The sequence below is a fragment of the Nycticebus coucang genome, chromosome 2 (genome assembly GCF_027406575.1).
Source record: "Nycticebus coucang isolate mNycCou1 chromosome 2, mNycCou1.pri, whole genome shotgun sequence".
Taxonomy (NCBI): domain Eukaryota; kingdom Metazoa; phylum Chordata; class Mammalia; order Primates; family Lorisidae; genus Nycticebus; species Nycticebus coucang.
Window position 1 is genome coordinate 112,383,538 of NC_069781.1, and position 20,348 is coordinate 112,403,885.

Here is a 20,348-nt window from a genome sequence, read left to right on the forward strand (position 1 = left end):
TTCTCAGAAATATGAAAATCTGAAGGAAATAGACCGATACTTGGAAGCACGCCACCTTCCAAGACTTAACCAGAATCAAGTGGAAATGTTGAACAGACCCATATCAAGTTCAGAAATAGCATCAACTATACAAAACCTCCCTAAAAAGAAAAGCCCGGGACCAGATGGTTTCACGTCAGAATTCTACCAAACCTTTAAAGAGGAATTAGTACCTATATTACTCAACCTGTTCCAAAATGTAGAAAAAGAAGGAAGACTACCCAACACGTTCTATGAAGCAAATATCACCCTGATCCCCAAACCAGGAAAAGACCCAACAAGAAAAGAAAATTATAGACCAATATCACTAATGAATATAGATGCAAAAATATTCAACAAGATCCTAACAAACAGAATCCAGCAACACATCAAACAAATTATACATCATGACCAAGTTGGTTTTATCCCAGGGTCTCAAGGCTGGTTCAATATACGTAAATCTATAAATGTAATTCAGCACATAAACAAATTAAAAAACAAAGACCATATGATTCTCTCAATTGATGCAGAAAAAGCTTTTGATAATATCCAGCATCCCTTCATGATCAGAACACTCAAGAAAATTGGTCTAGAAGGGACTTTTCTTAAACTGATAGAGGCTATCTACAGCAAACCCACAGCCAATATCATATTGAATGGAGTTAAATTGGAATCATTTCCACTCAGATCAGGAACCAGACAAGGCTGCCCATTGTCTCCATTGCTTTTCAACATTGTAATGGAAGTTTTAGCCACCGCAATTAGGGAAGAAAAGGCGATCAAGGGTATCCATATAGGGTCAGAAGAGATCAAACTCTCGCTCTTCGCAGATGATATGATTGTGTATCTGGAAAACACTAGGGACTCTACTACAAAACTCCTAGAAGTGATCAAGGAATACAGCAGCGTCTCAGGTTACAAAATCAACATTCATAAATCGGTAGCCTTTATATACACCAACAACAGTCAAATTGAAAAAGCAGTTAAGGACTCTATTCCATTCACAGTAGTGCCAAAGAAGATGAAATATTTGGGAATTTACCTAACAAAAGACGTGAAAGATCTCTATAAAGAGAACTATGAAACTCTAAGAAAAGAAATAGCCGAAAATGTTAACAAATGGAAAAACATACCATGCTCATGGCTAGGAAGAATCAACATTATCAAAATGTCCATACTACCCAAAGCAATATATAATTTCAATGCACTCCCTATTAAAGCTCCACTGTCATATTTTAAAGATCTTGAAAAAACATTACTTCATTTTATATGGAATCAGAAAAAACCTCGAATAGCCAAGACATTACTCAGAAATAAAAACAAAACAGGAGGAATCACACTACCAGACCTCAGACTTTACTACAAATCGATAGTGATCAAAACAGCATGGTATTGGCACAAAAACAGAGAAGTAGATATCTGGAATAGAATAGAGAACCAAGAGATGAATCCAGCTACTTACCGCTATTTGATTTTTGACAAGCCAATTAAAAACATTCAGTGGGGAAAAGATTCCCTATTTAACAAATGGTGCTGGGTGAACTGGCTGGCAACCTGCAGAAGACTGAAATTGGACCCACACCTTTCACCATTAACTAAGATAGACTCTCATTGGATTAAAGATTTAAACTTAAGACATGAAACTATAAAAATACTAGAGGAGAATGCAGGGAAAACCCTTGAAGAAATTGGTCTGGGTGAGTATTTCATGAGGAGAACCCCCCGGGCAATTGAAGCAGCTTCAAAAATACACTACTGGGACTTGATCAAACTAAAAAGCTTCTGCACAGCTAAGAACACAGTAAGCAGAGCAAGCAGACAGCCCTCAGAATGGGAGAAGATATTTTCAGGGTATAACTCTGACAAAGGTTTAATAACCAGAATCCACAGAGAACTCAAACGCATCAGCAAGAAAAAAACAAGGGATCCCATCGCAGGCTGGGCAAGGGATTTGAAGAGAAACTTCTCTGAAGAAGACAGGCGCACGGCCTTCAGACATATGAAAAAATGCTCATCATCTTTAATCATCAGAGAAATGCAAATCAAAACTACTTTGAGATATCATCTAACTCCAATGAGACTAGCCTATATCACAAAATCTCAAGACCAGAGATGTTGCCGTGGATGCGGAGAAAAGGGAACACTTCTGCACTGCTGGTGGGAATGCAAATTAATACATTCCTTTTGGAGGGATATATGGAGAACACTCAGAGATCTAAAAATAGATCTGCCATTCAATCCTGTAATTCCTCTGCTGGGCATATACCCAGAAGACCAAAAATCACAACATAACAAAGATATTTGTACCAGAATGTTTATTGCAGCCCAATTCATAATTGCTAAGTCATGGAAAAAGCCGAAGTGCCCATCGATCCACGAATGGATTAATAAATTGTGGTATATGTATACCATGGAATACTATGCAGCCTTAAAGAAAGATGGAGACTTTACCTCTTTCATGTTTACATGGATGGAGCTGGAACATATTCTTCTTAGTAAAGTATCCCAAGAATGGAAGAAAAAATACCCAATGTACACAGCCCTACTATGAAACTAATTTGGGACTCTCACATGAAAGCTATAACCCAGCTACAACTTAACAATAGGGGGAAGTGGGAAAGGGGGGGGGGGTGGGTAGAGGGAGGGGAATCGGTGGGATCACACCTGTGGTGCATATTACAGGGGTATTTGCGAAACTTGGTAAATGTAGAATATAAATGTTTTGGCACAGTAACTGAGATAACGCCGGAAAGGCTATGTTAACCACTGGGATAAAAATGTGTCAAATGGTTTATGAAGTGAGTGTATGATGCCCCATAATCATATCATTGTATACACTTATGATTTAATAAAAAAATTAAAAAAAAAAAAAAAAAGAATGAAGAATAAAAATAAGTATCTTACATAGAAAAGAATAAATGTTTTGAAGGAAAAAATGTGTGAGTGAGGAGGGGTGTAATGGTTGAGGACTGGGTCCCAATACCACTCTTACGAGGGAAATACTAGCTCTGTGCAGGGGCAGTATCATCACCATTGAGGTTTATTCAAGGCATGATTATTGCTAAGAAAAAATACAGCAAAAGTAACTAAGATTTCAAGTGTTCCTTGTGTTTCATGTGTTCTGATAATTTAATATTTGCTTCTGAGTCATTTTTTTTTTTTTGTGGACCATAAACCATTTATTACTGTGTGGACCCAGACATCGCAATGCGTGGACAGTTTCAACACTGTAATTTCTGGGGATGGAACTGCACTCAAGACAGCTGTGCTGTGTATGGTGATACCACGCCGTGCCTGGCCATCATTGCCAGTTGAGGCACTAAAAGTGTCACTTAGGAGAAAACTTGAAAACCATCTAAAGTAGCAGGTGATTTGAGGCATCTTCTCTACAAAGCGAAAGAAATTTATGCTTAAATAAACAAATATAAAGTACAAAAAAGGTAAGCAGACCTGGTGTTCTGTGTCAGGTAGAATCTAAAAACTTCTCAAACTGAAGTTTGTTTCTTTGTTTTACTATTTTATCTCAGGTTAAGAATTAAATGAAGCACGTCCAAGCTCCTGAGTGAGCTCTGCGTGTGCTGGAGGCCCGGGGCTGGACAGCCTTCTCGCTGTCCTCCTGGATGGACTCGCTGTCTCAGCGCCGCCACCTTAGGTGGTGCTGATCCCACACAGCTCCTGCCTCATGTCATCAATGATCTCCTCCTTTACTTTGTCAGGTTTTCTCACGACCTCCTCAACGATCTCCTGTATCATCCCATCCAAATCAAAGGCATTAAGGGCCACATCATTCCCACCCCCGGCTGGTTTCCCCCTAAAATGAGGCTGCAACTGAAGGGGACTCTTAGCTTCGGGGCTCTTTGCCACAGACAGGGTTCTGGCCAGTAACAAGGACAAAGGTTCTCCACCGAGTTCCTCCACTCACAGGACTTCCAGCTGGCTTCTGAGGAATCAGGTGGCTGGCTGGATGCTTAGGTCCCTGGAGATGGGGGGCAGTACAAGGATCTTCCATTTGTCTTTCATCCTCCTTTTTGTGGGTTGGCCTGTTTGGGATGCTGCTTTTCTCTTGTGTCCAGCAGTTTATTCATTTCCTGCATGAGGCCTCCTCCACCATCCCACTGATTGCCCACCTGGCATTGGACTTCCTGCTGGGACTGGAGCCTCCAGATACATCTGGCCACTGAACTCTGCTCACCTTGGCCCCAGTTAAGGCAGCAGCCAGTCCTGACGTGGAGCTCTAATCGTGGATGGCCCCCTGGGCTCCTCTGGCTGGCAATAGGGTGGGGGAGGTGGCACAGGAGGTGGGGGTAGGGGATAGAGGCCAGCTACATAAGGGGGGCATGCTGGCTGCAGATGAGGGATGCCCCTGTGGGAGGATGGGCCCTGAGACTAATCTTCTCTAGAGATTCCTAATTCTGCCGGTGTTGCTGCTCTATCACCTGTCCTCTCTGGATGTCCATCTCATCAGGAAAGGGGCCATTCTGCATCTGATGCTGGCTGGAGGGGCCTCCTTCTTGGGAATTCATGACATTCAGGGCCAACAGCACTGCACTGCAAAGCATGTTGCTTCTTCCTTATTCGCAATGTTTAACCTGTAGACCCGGCAGGCATCGCACCACTGGTGGAAAGTTGGTATTGCCTGACTGTATTTCAACCCTTTCACAAATGAATAATTGATCACAATCGGCTGACCTTGTAGCTTAACTCCAATGACGCTGAAAGTGTTTGCTGGCAGGGTCATGGTAGATGTTGATCCGACTGAATCTCTGCTGACCAGGCTTGATTGCTACCCATTTCTTACTGCTGTCATCATAGACCATCGCGGAAGCCTGAGTTTGGCTGCTCCTCGATTCACTGCCGCTGTTGGGGGTGACCTGGCAGGGCACGGTGGCTCAGCATCTGAGTGGACTAAGGGGGCAGAGGTAGGGGGAATGCTCATCTTCTCTGGGCATGCGTCCAGCCACTAGCTGCAGGGAAGGGCTGCAGCTCACGTTTCTGAGTCATTTTAAACGAATTTTATATCTCCTGTCACATATTTGTAATGGCTTGAATTGCCTGCAGTATTTACTCTACTGCAAACCCTTCAACTACATATGCTGTCAGAAATGTAATAAATTGAATAGATAACAAATGGAGTTGATATATTAACAATTTTAAGGACATATATTTTATTTAAATATCACTCGCTATAATGGCCCTCTCCTAAAATTTCTCACCTTATTATTTTTTTTTTTTTGTATTGTTGGGGATTCACTGAGGGCACAATAAGCCAGGTTACACTGATTGCAATCGTTAGGCAAAGTCCCTCTTGCAATCATGTCTTGCCCCCATAAAGTGTGACACACACCAAGGCCCCACCCACCTCCCTCCTTCCCTCCGTTTCCCCCCCCACCCCACCCACCTCCCTCCTTCCCTCCGTTTCCCCCCCCATAACCATAATTGTCATTAATTGTCCTCATATCGAAATTGAGTACATAGGATTCATGCTTCTCCATTCTTCTGATGCTTTACTAAGAATAATGTCTTCCACGTCCATCCAGGTTAACACGAAGGATGTAGTCTCCATTTTTTTTAATGGCTGAATAGTATTCCACAGTATACATATACCACAGCTTGCTAATCCATTCCTGGGTTGGTGGGCACTTAGGCTGTTTCCACATTTTGGCGATTGTAAATTGGGCTGCAATAAACAGTCTAGTACAAGTGTCCTTATGATAAAAGGATTTCTTTTCTTCTGGGTAGATGCCCAGTAATGGGATTGCAGGATCAAATGGGAGGTCTAGCTTGAGTGCTTTGAGGTTTCTCCATACTTCCTTCCAGAAAGGTTGTACTAGTTTGCAGTCCCACCAGCAGTCTCAAAGTGTTCCCTTCTCTCCACATCCACGCCAGCATCTGCAGTTTTGAGATTTTGTGATGTGGGCCATTCTCACTGGGGTTAGATGATATCTCAGTGTTGTTTTGATTTGCATTTCTCTAATATATAAAGATAATGAACATTTTTTGATGTGTTTGTTAGCCATTCGTCTATCGTCTTTAGAGAAAGTTCTATTCATGTCTCTTGTCAATTGATATAAGGGATTGTAGTCTTTTTTCATGTGGATTAATTTGAGTTCTCTATAGATCCTAGTTATCTAGCTTTTGTCTGATTGAAAATATGCAAATATCCTTTCCCATTGTGTAGGTTGTCTCTTTGCTTTGGTTATTGTCTCCTTAGCTGTACAGAAGCTTTTCAGTTTAATGAAGTCCCATTTGTTTATTTTTGTTGTTGTTGCAAATGCCATGGCAGTCTTCTTCATGAAGTCTTTCCCCAGGCCAATATCTTCCAGTGTTTTTCCTATGCTTTCTTGGAGGATTTTTATTGTTTCATGCCTTAAGTTTGAGTCCTTTATCCATCTTGAATCAATTTTTGTGAGTGGGGAAAGGAGTGGGTCCAGTTTCAGTCTTTCACATGTAGACATCCAGTTCTCCCAACACCATTTATTGAATAGGGAGTCTTTCCCCCAAGGTATGTTCTTGTTTGGTTTATCAAAGATTAGGTGGTTGTAAAATGTTAGTTTCATTTCTTGGTTTTCAATTCAATTCCAAGTGTCTATGTCTCTGTTTTTGTGCCAGTACCATGCTGTCTTGACCACTATGGCTTTGTAGTACAGACTAAACTCTGGTATGCTGATGCCCCCAGCTTTATTTTTGTTACAGAGAACTGCCTTAGCTATACGGGGTTTTTTCTGGTTCCATACAAAACGCAGAATCATTTTTTCCAAATCTTGAAAGTACGATGTTGGTATTTTGATAGGAATGGCATTGAATAGGTAGATTGCTTTGGGAAGTATAGACATTTTAACAATGTTGATTCTTCCCATCCACGAGCATGGTATGTTCTTCCATTTGTTAATATCCTCTGCTATTTCCTTTCTGAGGAGTTCATAGTTTTCTTTATAGAGGTCCTTCACCTCCTTCGTTAGGTATATTCCTAGGTATTTCATTTTCTTTGAGACTATGGTGAAGGGAGTTGTGTCCTTAATTAGCTTCTCATCTTGACTGTTATTGGTGTACACAAAGGCTACTGACTTGTGGACATTGATTTTATATCCTGAAACATTACTGTATTTTTTGATGACTTCTAGGAGTCCTGTGCTTGAGTCTTTGGGGTTCTCTAAGTATAAGATCATGTCGTCAGCAAAGAGGGAGAGTTTGACCTTCCCTGCTCCCATTTGGATTCCCTTTATTGCCTTGTCTTGCCTAATTGTATTGGCTAGAACTTCCAGCACTACGTTGAATAGTAAAGGTGACAGAGGACAACCTGGTCTGGTTCCAGTTCTAAGAGGAAAAGCTTTCAGTTTTACTCCATTCAGTAAAATATTGGCTGTGGGTTTGTCATAGATAGCTTCAATCAGTTTTAGAAATGTGCCACCTATGCCTATACTCTTCAGTGTTCTAATTAGAAAAGGATGCTGGATTTTATCAAATGCTTTTTCTGCATCTATTGAGAGGATCATGTGATCTTTATTTTTGCCTCTGTTAATATGGTAGATAACGTTTATAGACTTGCGTATGTTAAACCAGCCTTGTATCCCTGGGATGAAGCCTACTTGATCATGATGAATGACTTTTTTGATGATAAGCTGTAATCTATTAGCTAGCATTTTGTTGAGAATTTTTGCGTCTATGTTCGTGAGTGAGATTGGTCTGAAATTCTCCTTTTTGTTTGGGTCTTTTCCTGGTTTTGGTATCAGGGTGATGTTTGCTTCATAGAATGTGGTGGGGAAGATTACTTTTTCCTCAATTTTTTGGAATAATTTCTGCAGTACAGGAATAAGCTCTTCCTTGAAGGTTTGATAGAATTCTGGAGTGAATGCTTGGAAGCTTTCTAATTGTTTCTTTGATCTCAGTGCTTGAAATTGGTCTGTTCAGGAGCTCTATTTCTTCCTGGCTGAGTCTAGGGAGAGGGTGTGATTCCAAATATTGATCCATTTCTTTCACATTGTCAAATTTCTGGGCATAGAGTTTCTGGTAGTATTCAGAGACGATCTCTTGTATCTCTGTGGGATCAGTTGTTATTTCCCCTTTATCATTTCTGATTGAGGTTACTAGAGATTTTACTTTTCTATTCCTCGTTAGTCTGGCCAATGATTTATCTATTTTATTTATTTTTTCAAAAAACCAACTCCTTGTTTCATTAATTTTCTGAATGATTCTTTTGTTTTCAATTTCATTGATCTCTGATTTGATTTTGGATATTTCTTTTCTTCTACTGAGTTTAGGCTTAGATTGTTCTTCTTTTTCCAATTCCGTAAGATCTCTTGTGAGATTGTTGATGTGCTCTCTTTCTGGTTTTCGAATGTAGGCATCTAAAGCGATGAATTTTCCTCTCAAAACTGCTTTTGCAGTATCCCACAGGTTTTGGTAGCTTGTGTCCTGATTGTTGTTATGCTCAAGGAAGTTAATGATTTCCTGTTTTATTTCTTCCTTCACCCATCTGTTATTCAACAGAAGATTGTTTAGTTTCCATGCCTTTGGGTGGGGTCGAGCATTTTTGTTAGAGTTGAGTTCCACCTTTAGTGCCTTATGGTCTGAGAAGATACAAGGTAAAATTTCAATTCTTTTGATTCTGTTGATATTTGTTTTGTGTCCCAGGATATGATCAATTTTGGAGAATGTTCCATGGGGTGATGAGAAGAATGTATATTCTTTATCTTTGGGATGGAGTGTTCTATATGCGTCTATCAAGCACAGTTGTTCTAGGGTCTCATTTAAGTCTCTTATATCCTTGTTTAATTTCTGTTTAGAGGATCTGTCCAGCTCTGTAAGAGGAGTGTTAAGGTCCCCTGTTATTATGGTATTATCAGATATCATATTCCTCAGACTGAGTAAGGTCTGTTTCAAGAATCTGGGAGCATTTAAATTGGGTGCATAGATATTTAGAATTGAAATGTCTCCTTGTTGTAGTTTTCCCTTGACCAATATAAAGTGACCATCTTTGTCTATTATGACTTTAGTTGCTTTAAATCCACATGTATCTGAAAATAAGATTGCAACTCCTCTTTTCTTCTGAATTCCATTTGCCTGAAAAATTGTCTTCCAACCCTTGACTCGGAGCTTTAATTTGTCTTTTGAAGCCAGGTGTGTTTCTTGCAGACAGCAAATGGATGGCTTGTGTTTTTTAATCCAGTCAACCAATCTATGTCTCTTCAGTGGGGAATTCAAGCCATTAACATTTATTGAGATAATTGATAAGTGTGGTAGTATTCTATTCGTCTTATTTTGTGAGAGTCCATTGCTTAGTTTTATCTTTTGCATCAGTGTGGAGGTTTGGTTCTGTCCTTTAATTTCTGAGTTCTTACTTTGCTGCTGATCCATTGTGGTGGTCAGTGTGCAGAACAGGTTGAAGTATTTCCTGTAGAGCTGGTCTTGTTGTGGCAAATTTCCTCAATGTTTGTATATCCGTAAATGATTTGATTTCTCCGTCAATTTTGAAGCTTAGCTTAGCAGGGTACAGAATTCTGGGCTGGAAATTGTTCTGTTTAAGTAGATTAAAGGTAGATGAACATTGTCTTCTTGCTTGAAAAGTATCATTAGAGAAGTCTGCGGTCAATCTGATGGATTTGCCCCTGTAGGTCTACTGGCGCTTACTCCTGGCAGCTTGCAGAATCTTTTCTTTTGTCTTGACTTTGGACAGGTTCATCACAATGTGTCTTGGAGAAGCTCGGTTAGAGTTGAGGCAACCTGGGGTCCGATATCCCTCTGAAAGCAGTGTGTCAGAATCTTTGGTGATATTTGGGAAATTTTCCTTTATAATATTCTCTAGTATGGCTTCCATTCCTCTGGGGCATTCTTCTTCCCCTTCTGGAATTCCTATAACTCGTATGTTGGAACGCTTTATAAAGTCCCATAATTCTGACAGTGAACGTTCTGATTTCTCTGTCTTCTTTTCTGCCTCTTTTACTATCTGAGTTATCTCAAAAACTTTGTCTTCTACCTCTGAAATTCTTTCTTCTGCATGGTCTAACCTGTTGCTGATACTTTCCATTGCATCTTTAAGTTCCCTGATTGACTGTTTCATTTCCTTCAGCTCTGCTATATCCTTTTTATATTCTTCATATCGTTCATCTCTGATTTGATTCTGTTTTTGGATTTCCTTTTCGTTATTTTCCACTTTATTAGCAGTTTCCTTCATTGTTTCCATCATTTCTTTCATTGTTTTCAACATGTGTATTCTAAATTCCCTTTCTGTCATTCCTAACATTTCTGTATAGGTGGAATCCTCTGCAGTAGCTACCTCATGGTCCCTTGGCGGGGTTGTTCTGGACTGGTTCTTCATGTTGCCTGGAGTTTTCTGCTGATTCTTCCTCATGGGTGATTTCTTTTATCTGTTTCCTTGCCCTAATTTTCCTTTCACTTCCTCTTGCTCTTTAAGTTCTCGTGCCTGTGGACTAAGGGTTACAGGACCAGAAGGGTGAGAAGGTTGAAGAGCAAAAAAGGGATGAAAGAAAGGAGGACCGAGTGATAAGAAAAAAAAAGAAAAGTAGAGAAAGGAGAGGGGGTGGGTAAAAGGAATATTGACAAAAAGAAGAGAGGCACAGAAAGAGGGAGACAGAGCAATATAGGTGTACAGTAGGGTACTTTGATACAACCTTAAAAAAAACCCACCTTCTGGGGGTGCCCAGTTGGGTGGTTCCCTTGAGGTCAGCAGCTCTTTGCTAACCTGATCAGACACAGTACCCCACCTCCACCAAGTAGAGAGGAAAGACAAAAATGCTATAAATCAAACCAAAACAAGCAAACAGAAAACTTTGCGGGATAAAATTGGCTGGAAAAAACAAATAATAGCGGTAGAAACACTAACAAAAATGAAGTTCTAATTATTGAAATAGGCAGCAATGGGAAATTATAATTAAACTAGAAAAATTGAGAAAGAAAAAGGATCTGTATGGAAAAGGTTGAACTTACAAAAACAGAACAACAATCCACAACATCAAAATAAACAAAAAAAACAACCAAACCAAAAAAAAAAAAAACAAAAAAACACAACCAAAAACAAAACAGTATGTATATGTTATTGAATATTGTCTGGGCAACACGTGGTCTTCTGGGGTATGAGATGTTAGTCACAGTTCTGATACGACTGGAGGCTGCTAGTTTCTCAAACCCCAGCAGGTAGACACCCTAAATCTCTCTTCAGCCCACTTAAAAGGCACTTTGAACTTGTTCATTTACTGAGCACAAGCTTTCTCAGGGAAGTGCTTGTCGCTGGAATCACTGCTGAAGTGGCTATCCACTTACCCTGTGTGTCAAAACTGGTCTCCCTCTGCCCCTGAGGGTTAGGGCTGCAAGGCAGCTCAGACCCCGCCCTTAGGCTACTTGGTCGCTGGGTTACCAGCTCCCACCCAATTCCAGCTCTGCGACCCTGAGGGCGGAGCTTGCCGGGGCAGATTGCTCACAATGTCTGCCTGTGACCCAGAGCCAAACACTATTAGCTCCATCTGGCTCAGCGGCTCAGACTGGGGCCCTAGACATAGGCCAAAGTTCTCCGCACTCCCGCTCAGGCTCTCCCCAAGGCAGTTTAGCTGAGTGCCAAGTCCAAAGACACCAAAACAGTTCACAGGTAAGGCCTTTCTGGTTTGCAGTCTTGCTGCTACTGAACTTACAGTTGCGGGTTTAGACGGATTGAACACACTCAACCACTTGCCGGTTTTCCACTGTTTTAGTCCTCCTCTTGGGGTCCAGAAGTCTTTTGCTGACTCCCATATCCTCTCAGGGGTGATGATAGGCAGATCCCACCAGCCAGAGATGCCTGGAGTCCTATATCCCCAGACTCACGGTGCCCAGATGCAAGGAAGCTGTTACTCGGCTGCCATCTTGCTCCGCCTCCCTCAGCTTATTATTTTAAATACATTTCTTCTTTTAAATATTCTTTAGAATTACTATGTATTAATTTCTATTTTTTTAATTAATTTTCTATTTCTATTTGCAATGCGCTAGCTCAGTGGACTTTAAGGAAGTTGTAAGAAACAGCATTATTCTTTGCTATGCACAGCACTATGTCTATAGCTTCCTTGGCCCCCACTAAGCAAAAGCCAGCAAAGCTTCTTAATAGCCAAAATGTCCCCTAAAATCCCAGTAGGTTCCCCAATGAGTGTTAACTTCCCCCACAATATAATGCTTAAAAAGTAAGTGGTTTTCAACCTTTATTATCATCACTGATAAAAGAACTCTTAAAATTATGTCCTCCTTTGAACATTTTTATGCTGACATCTAAAAATGTTTTAAATAGTTTCAAAGACTGCAGTAAAAATCCCATTTAAAAATACATATATTATTTATTTTCAATGAGTCTAGGGTGTGTATTATACATACCACAGTGATTTGGTCTGCAAAGTCATCCATATCTCAACAGACAAACCCATCCTTAACGATAAAAAATGCTGTATAATTTCTTTCCTTCATGAATGGGCATTTTTACTCCATTTTCCTATAATTATTTTCCTGATATAACTGGTGTTTATGCTTTAAAATCTTTTACTAATCATGTTGTCACATTTCTTTGTAATAAGTACATAAACTGAATTAACTTTTATTAAATTCCCAGTAACTATATAGAGTGCTAAGTTTAAAACTTTTCTTCTGGACTGAGTTTTCACTACTAATATTACTAGCACAGGAATGACTCAAGCATAATTATTTTGCAAATCTAACATACTAAATGTAATCTGTTATTAGAAATGCATCTCAATGAGATAAGATGGGACTATCTTCCCCTTCTTCCATTATTTCATATATCCATGAATGAAAATCACTTATCACTAAAGTCAGGTGGAGTTTATCTCCAGTTTTACTCATGAGATGACCCTTCCAGATAAACAAGAAATCTCAATACAGCATCACTCTTTTAGTGCTCTCTTGAAAAATGACATAGTAATCAGGAAACATTTAACAATCCCCTAACAACTCTAGTAAATTATCTATAAATTGTGTTAAATGCAAAGAATTAGAAAGAGCCAGAATGAAGATCCCAATTAAAATTCAACATTTTTTTTTTTTTTTTGTAGAGACAGAGTTTCACTTTATCGCCCTCAGTAGAGTGCCGTGGCGTCACACAGCTCACAGCAACCTCCACCTCCTGGGCCTAGGCGATTCTCCTGCCTCAGCCTCCCGAGTAGCTGGGACTACAGGCACCTGCCACAACGCCCGGCTATTTTTTTGTTACAGTTTGGCCTGGGCCGGGTTTGAACCCGCCACCCTCGGTATATGGGACCGGCGCCCTGCTCACTGAGCCACAGTAAAGGACTCTTTTTTGGCAATTCAGGAGCTTCTTCCCCTCTGGAATAAGAAAGCAAAGGATTAACTTTCTGCTGTGTGCGAAGCAACTATGAATGGGAAATGGAGAACTGGAACCTCCAGAACAGCCTGAAGTGCCTTATGAGAAGGTACCTTTGTAAACTGTGTTTCAGACAGATCCTTTAAAACCATCTGTGCACCTCCTGAGCATCTGGAAACATCAACAGCCAGGGAGATCATCACTTTTTTTTTTTTTTTTTTTTGTGGAGACAGAGTCTCACTTTATGGCCCTGGGTAGAGTGCCGTGGCCTCACACAGCTCACAGCAACCTCCAACTCCTGGGCTTACGCGATTCTCTTGCCTCAGCCTCCCGAGCAGCTGGGACTACAGGCGCCCGCCACAACGCCCGGCTAGAGATCATCACTTTTAACCACGTCCCTCTGAGTTTAGCTGCCAGGTCACATGGAATGCAGTGGCTCCGCCTGCATGCATTGCCGCCAACAGCAAGCGCCCTGCTCCACTGTACCTGCAGCACTGGGACCGGCAGGCTGACTGTGATGGTTCACTTTACATGTCAACTGGCCTGGGCCATGGGGTGCCCAGATCAGATATTGGTTCTGGGTGTATCTGGGAGGATACTTCTGGCTGAGATTAGAAGGGATCTTCCTAATGTAGACAGCCAAAATAGGGCCCAAAGAGAACAAAAGGCAGGAAGAGGAGGAATTTGCCCCCTTTTTCCTTTCTCATTGTATGAGCTGGGACATCTCACCTCATCTTCTCCTTGGACTGGGATTCACATCATTAGCTCCCTGGTTCTCAAGCCTTTGGACACAGATTAAACTATGCCATTGGTTTTCCTGGGTCTTGAGTTTGCAGATAGACTGTGGAGCTTCTCCATCTCCATAATTGTGTGAGACAATTCCTAATAGTAAACTTCTTACGTCTTATTGGTTCTGTTTCTCTGCAGAATCCTCAAATATTTACTAGACTGTGCCAATCTTGTGGATGAGAAATGGTCATTTTACCTTGCATTTTCCTCAGTAGTAAAAGATGAAATACTCCACAAATCTGTAGCAACTACTGTGCAATGACCAAAGTCATCATTTCTGAATCATCCAGTTTTTGAATATGTCCTACCGATTCCAGTACCCTGGCCTATCCTGATCCCACCCTAAACAGGCTTTTATTCCTCACATTAAAGATAAGTATTGCGTCAAGATAATCAATGATTTCCATATAGCTACATGTGCACCCTAACTACAAGTAGCCCTGGCCGGAGTGGGTTCTCTCTGTACCTGTGATGTCTCCATAGGTCAGGAAACTGGTCTGCTGTTTTCCTTTCCTGTGCTGCTCGAGTGGTAGTTATATTAAGGTTACTCCAGCCTTGTTAAATAAGCTGGGGAAGGGTCTTTTTTTTTCCTCAAAGAATGTATATAAAATTAGAATTATCTGTTTCATTTATGTCTGGATATAACGTTTCCAAAGTCATTATGGCCACGTGCTTTCTCAGTAGAAAGAGCTGTAACTACTGCTTCAAGCTCCATATGGCTCTGAGATTATTAAAATTTTCTATTTCTTAAGTCAGTTTTGTGGTTAAGTTTTATTTTCCATTAATTTGTTCATTTCACATAAAACCCTGACTTTACGGACATAAATTTGTTCTTCATATTATTTTACCAGTTTAATCCCTGTGGAAATTACACCCCAGGCTCCCTTTTCAATCTGAAGATTACAGGTATTTATTTCTTCCCTCCTTGATTAATCTTGCCAAAAGTTTGACTATTTGACTTTTCAGAGAACCAGCTCTGGGATTTATTATCTTTATTACTTACTGTGTGTTTTCCGTATCACTAGTTCATGCTCACTTCCTGTCTTCTCCCCTATTTCAATTTATTCTGTAGTTATTTCTGTCACTGAAGTTGGATACCTAGTTTATTCATTCTGAGCCTTTCTTCTTTCCTAAAGAACTTTAACTGTATTATACAATTTTCAAAATATTTTTGTCAGCAATTAGTTTTAAGTATTTTCTAATTTCTACTAAGATTCCTTTGTTGAGTTACACAGAAATTACCTTAAATTTCCCAAAGTAAGGGACTTTTTCTTTTACCGTTTTGTAAATGACTTCTAAATTAACTGCCTGTGGTGACAGATATGCTCTGTTAACAGCAGTCCTTTGAAATCTGCGGAGGTTTTATGGCCCAGCAGATGATTAATTTTCATAAAGATTCCATGAGTGCTTGAATGCCCAGTCACCAACCACAGTAGATGATGATCACACAGGTATATTACAGTAACCCTCAGCAGCCCAAAAAACCAAAAAAACAACCCACACTCTCTGTTGGGGCCAATGCACTCTTCAGATTTTATTTCATACGTAGCTCGTTTTACTAATAATTTGAGGCAAAAGAAAAGGATAACATAAAATCCCAACTTCAGTAGAAATTTTAATAAAAATTTAAACATAGCAAACCCCTATTTTTATCTTATATTTTCCTGGTATGTGTAGATATGTATATATAAACACACCTACAAATGCTTATATAAGTATACCTATACACATACATACCCGTAAACACACACAAAACAAGCTGTATTATTTGAATGAAATTATTAACCAATTGACATGCATGAACCTAAAACATAGTTTTTAAAGAACTGATTCCAGGGCGGCGCCTGTGGCTCAGTCGGTAGGGCGCCGGCCCCATATACCGAGGGTGGCGGGTTCAAACCCGGCCCCGGCCAAAATGCAAAACAACCAGAAAATAGCCGGGCGTTGTGGTGGGCGCCTGTAGTCCCAGCTACTTGGGAGGCTGAGGCAAGAGAATCGCTTAAGCCCATGAGTTGGAGGTTACTGTGAGCTGTGTGAGGCCACGGCACTCTACCGAGGGCCATAAAGTGAGACTCTGTCTCTACAAAAAAAAAAAAAAAAACTGATTCCAGAATTCAGGTGCATCTTTAATAGATTATTATTACTTCTGGTTCTTCTTATTCTTGCATTATAGAAATGCAATGTTTTTGAAAATGCTGATGGTTCATAATTTTACTGAGGTGACAGCCATATTCTTTACTCCCTAACTGCAAATATTTTGATTTTTAGATTTACAAACATCAGTAAGAAAGAGCAAGCCAATGATTTGTTTTTGTTCCTATTTTCTACCTATCACTTTTGTTACCTCCTTCACTTCAGTTACAAGCTCTACCAACTAAACTGTCACATACAAACATCACACGAGATTCAAACAATATTGTCACACATCCTTTTGGCAAAATAGGATGCCCCCTCCCCACTGCCTATGGAGGCTGCACAGAGCAGAGGTTATTTCTGTCTTCTTTGCTGCTATTATCCCTAGAACTAAGTATTTTTGTTAGCTATTAGTTTTAAGTATTTTCTAATTTCTACTTCTAGATCCTAGAACAGTACCTGACACATGGCAAGAAAAATACTGAACGAGTGAGTGAAATTCATGTGTTTTCTCTACAGGTGAACCCTAACAAAGACAGTTTACAATAGGAGTTCTTAAAATCCATGAATATTGACCATCTACTTAGCTTCGACTTCCCCTCCTCCTATTTCCTAATGGCAGCCTTATTTTTGTTCTGGCATCTGCCTTTCCCACTCTCCACAGGGCTTGTACTTCGTAAGAAGATAAATCCAACTTCACACCTCGGGGTGGGCCCTGGTTAGCTTGAGCTAATCCACATGCTCCATTCCCCTAATTAATCAAATCAAGGTTAATCTAAAGGCTCCGGCTTAGACAGGAGCAGAAGAATTCTCTTCCTTTCAACAGGGTCATGTATGGAGATGGGACTCAGAACTACTAAAGCTTTAGCTGCCAAGCTGAGGATAAAGCTGGCATACAAAGAAGAGTAAAGCCAAAGGAATTTTAGAAAAATCCATAATCACTGGAAACCAGGCAATCCTAAGAGCCACGTCAATTTATGATAATTTTTTATTACATGAAGTTGAGAGTTTTATCATCTACTAGATGAAGGGTGTCCAACCTGCGGGCTGCAGGCTCCATGTTGATTTTGCAAGAACATTTTTGCTTAACTGTAGTGTCAGGTATCACAAAAAGTATGTGCAGACCTTTTTTCTATGTTCATCAGCTTTCTTAGTGTCTGTGTATTTATTGTGTGGCCCAAAACAATTCTTATTCTTCAAATGTACAACAGAGGGAAAAAAGGGTTGGATACCCCTGCACTAGACGATATGTTACCAATTATAACAAACTGGTCCTGCTTCAAGCCACATCAGTTCTCAAGGGATGGAATCTCCTGACTGGTGGGAGCATAGGGGTAGCTTTTAGTATAGGAAATTTCCAGATAAGGTTAGGAATGGGAGATGGGTAGCTTTTAGTATAGGAAATTTCCAGATAAGGTTAGGAATGGGAGATGATCAGAAGTTAAGGAGTATTTACCTTCTTGGTAAGACTAGACTATCCTCACAGCTTCTGAAGCACCAGATATTCAATAACAAGACAAATTCTTTTTTGTTTTTTGAGACAGCATCTCACTTTGTCACCTTTTGGCAAAGTGCCACGCCATCATAACTCACAGCAACCTCAAATTCTTGGGCTCAAGGGATCCTCTTGCCTCAGCCTCCCAAGCAACTGGGACTACGGGCACCCGCCACAACCCCTGGCTAGTTTTTAGAGATGGGTTCTCCCTCTTGCTCAGGCTGGTCTCAAACTCCTGAGCTGAAGCAATAGCAATCTGCCTGGCTGGGCTTCCCAGAGTGCTAGGATTACAGGTGTAAGTTACCACGCCAAGCCACAATACCAATTCTTTTTTTTTTTTTTTTCTGTTGAGACAGGGTCCCACCCTATGCCCCTGAGCAGAGTGCAGTGGGCGTGGTAGCTCACCACAACCTCAGACTCGGGCTGCGGGCACCCCGCTGCCTCAGCCTCCGGAAGCTGCTGGGATTACAGGCGCTCGCCGTGGCGCCCGGCTGGGTTTTTCCATTTTTTTCACGAGTCGGGGTCTCACTGTCGCTCAGGCGAGTCACGAACTCCTGAGCTCAAGCAATTCTCCCTCCTCAGCCTCCCACAGTGCTGGGATTACAGGCGTGAGCCACTGCGCCCGGCCACAATACCAATTCTTAAATACTTTTACTTGTATCTTCTCATTCAGTATCTGAAGCCACCTTTTACTCCAATTAAACATGAAATTTCTATCTTTAAAAAATTACTAATATATTTTATAACTACCCACTTGATGAAAAAGCCCATCTACTTAGCATCTCCTCCTCCCATCTCCTAATGGGAAGCCTTACTGAACTCTATCAAATTTCAAGGCTATAATGTACAGTGTTTCATTTTTCCTCAAATTAAAATGTCTTTTCACCAAAACCCAAACCCTCCATTTCTAACCAGCATCCCAGCCTCTCTGGTCTACTTCGAGGCTTCCTTCCTAAAGATGATGTCATGTCTCCCTCTCCAGAAGGATCAGATTAGCCCCATCAGCATGCAAGCTGTGGTGACATCTCTATCTTAAAAAGTCTTATTAATCCCTCATACACTTCCAGCCCTCACCACATTCCTGTGAACAAATGTGGCATGATCTCTAGGAGGTACTGTTCACTGCAAGAAATAAAGTGTAAAAGAGTATTATGGAATCCTACTCGTATAAGAAAGAATGGAAACAGGGAAATGGGCATATCCTTAATTTTGCAAAGAAACATACGAAGGATAACCTAAAAACCAATGAGACTTCATTAACACCCTCAAGGATTGTTATGAGTTATTCTATGAATGAATGAGGGCCCCTAGGAATCAGAGGTAAGGGATTAGAGGGAGGAAATGGATGCTGACACTTCCACAACCATACCTCTTTATATAGTTTTGACTTTTGAAATCATTTAATATTTCACATATTGAAAACAGGAAGAAACCTAACTTTATTTCAAATTTTAAAAACATAACCAACTGCAGAAGAAATAACTCCAGTAACTTTTTAACACATAGTTTAATAAGTATTGTGGTCATTACAGTATTGCATACCCTAAGTCAAAGGACACAGAATACAGATGCTCCGTAACTTGGAATGGGGTTACATCCTCATTAACTCAGAAAGTAAAATTATCATAATTTAAACATGTATGTAATAGATACTCCTCAGATTAGGATATGGTTACAGTTTCCACTGAATTCATAGTTTCTCCACCACTGTAAACCACTGTAAAGGTTTAAATGGTTTGTTAGGCTGAACCAGCATGAGCCAGGGAACATTAAATAGTAAGCGCTATTTAAAAGATGAGTTTATCATAGTGGCATGAATCAGAAATTCTGAAACTACTCTGTAGCTATTGTAGGAATGAGCAAATGAATAACTATATTGTAAATAATAAAAATAGGGAAAGGAAAAAGATGAGAAAGAACCCTGTGGTGATGAACTGGAAATGGAACTATCAGTGTGAACTCATGGTTTTTAATATAGAAATACAGAAATTTATGTAAACATGTGAGTGTGAATATGTAAAATAATTTATTGATTTATCTACTAATTTCTTACATCTGTCTCAGGACAGAGCCCAGAAGTACACACACAATTAACAACGAGCACATGCAGAAGCCAGCCTTGGTTCTTCAACACCATTCCCCATTAAAGGGAACTGGGCACTTACACCTCTGATTTGGACCGAGTAACTGACAGGTTGTGACAGACTCCATGAACCTATAGCTGTCCCAGCTTTCTTCCTGAAGGCACTTTGTAGACTGATGTGAGGCACAGGGACTCAGGGCACAGTGGCCTTGCTGATCTGAGAAGATCAGAGTTCAGGGAGTCTGAGGCAGCTGGAACTTGCCAGGCAGGGAAACATAAAGGAAAAGAGTCTGTCAGAGAAAGAGCTCAAATAATTTCCATTGGAATTCCCTTATGCTTTAGGCTAAATACTAAATTGTCCATTCATGGGCAATTATCAGAGAAAGAAAAAACTATAAAACAAAACAGAAAGCTGTGGGCTAAACAAATCCTGGAGACCATACTGAGCTCAGCAGCAGGAAGAGAGAGAACTGTGACAAGCAGGTCCAGCAGCTCCTCCAGCACAGGAACTGACCGCT

At 40.5% G+C, this 20,348-nt stretch overlaps 1 protein-coding gene and 2 pseudogenes across 3 annotated transcripts in view; 1 reads left to right on the forward strand and 2 right to left on the reverse strand.

Annotated features, from left to right (window-relative positions):
* The window catches only part of AUH (AU RNA binding methylglutaconyl-CoA hydratase), a 195,622-nt gene that overhangs the window by 136,706 nt on the left and 38,568 nt on the right, over positions 1-20,348 (reverse strand). The gene's annotated exons all lie outside the window — the stretch shown is intronic.
* On the forward strand, positions 3,023-3,173 carry LOC128579943 (uncharacterized; annotated as a pseudogene).
* On the reverse strand, positions 3,667-4,847 carry LOC128576883 (ena/VASP-like protein; annotated as a pseudogene).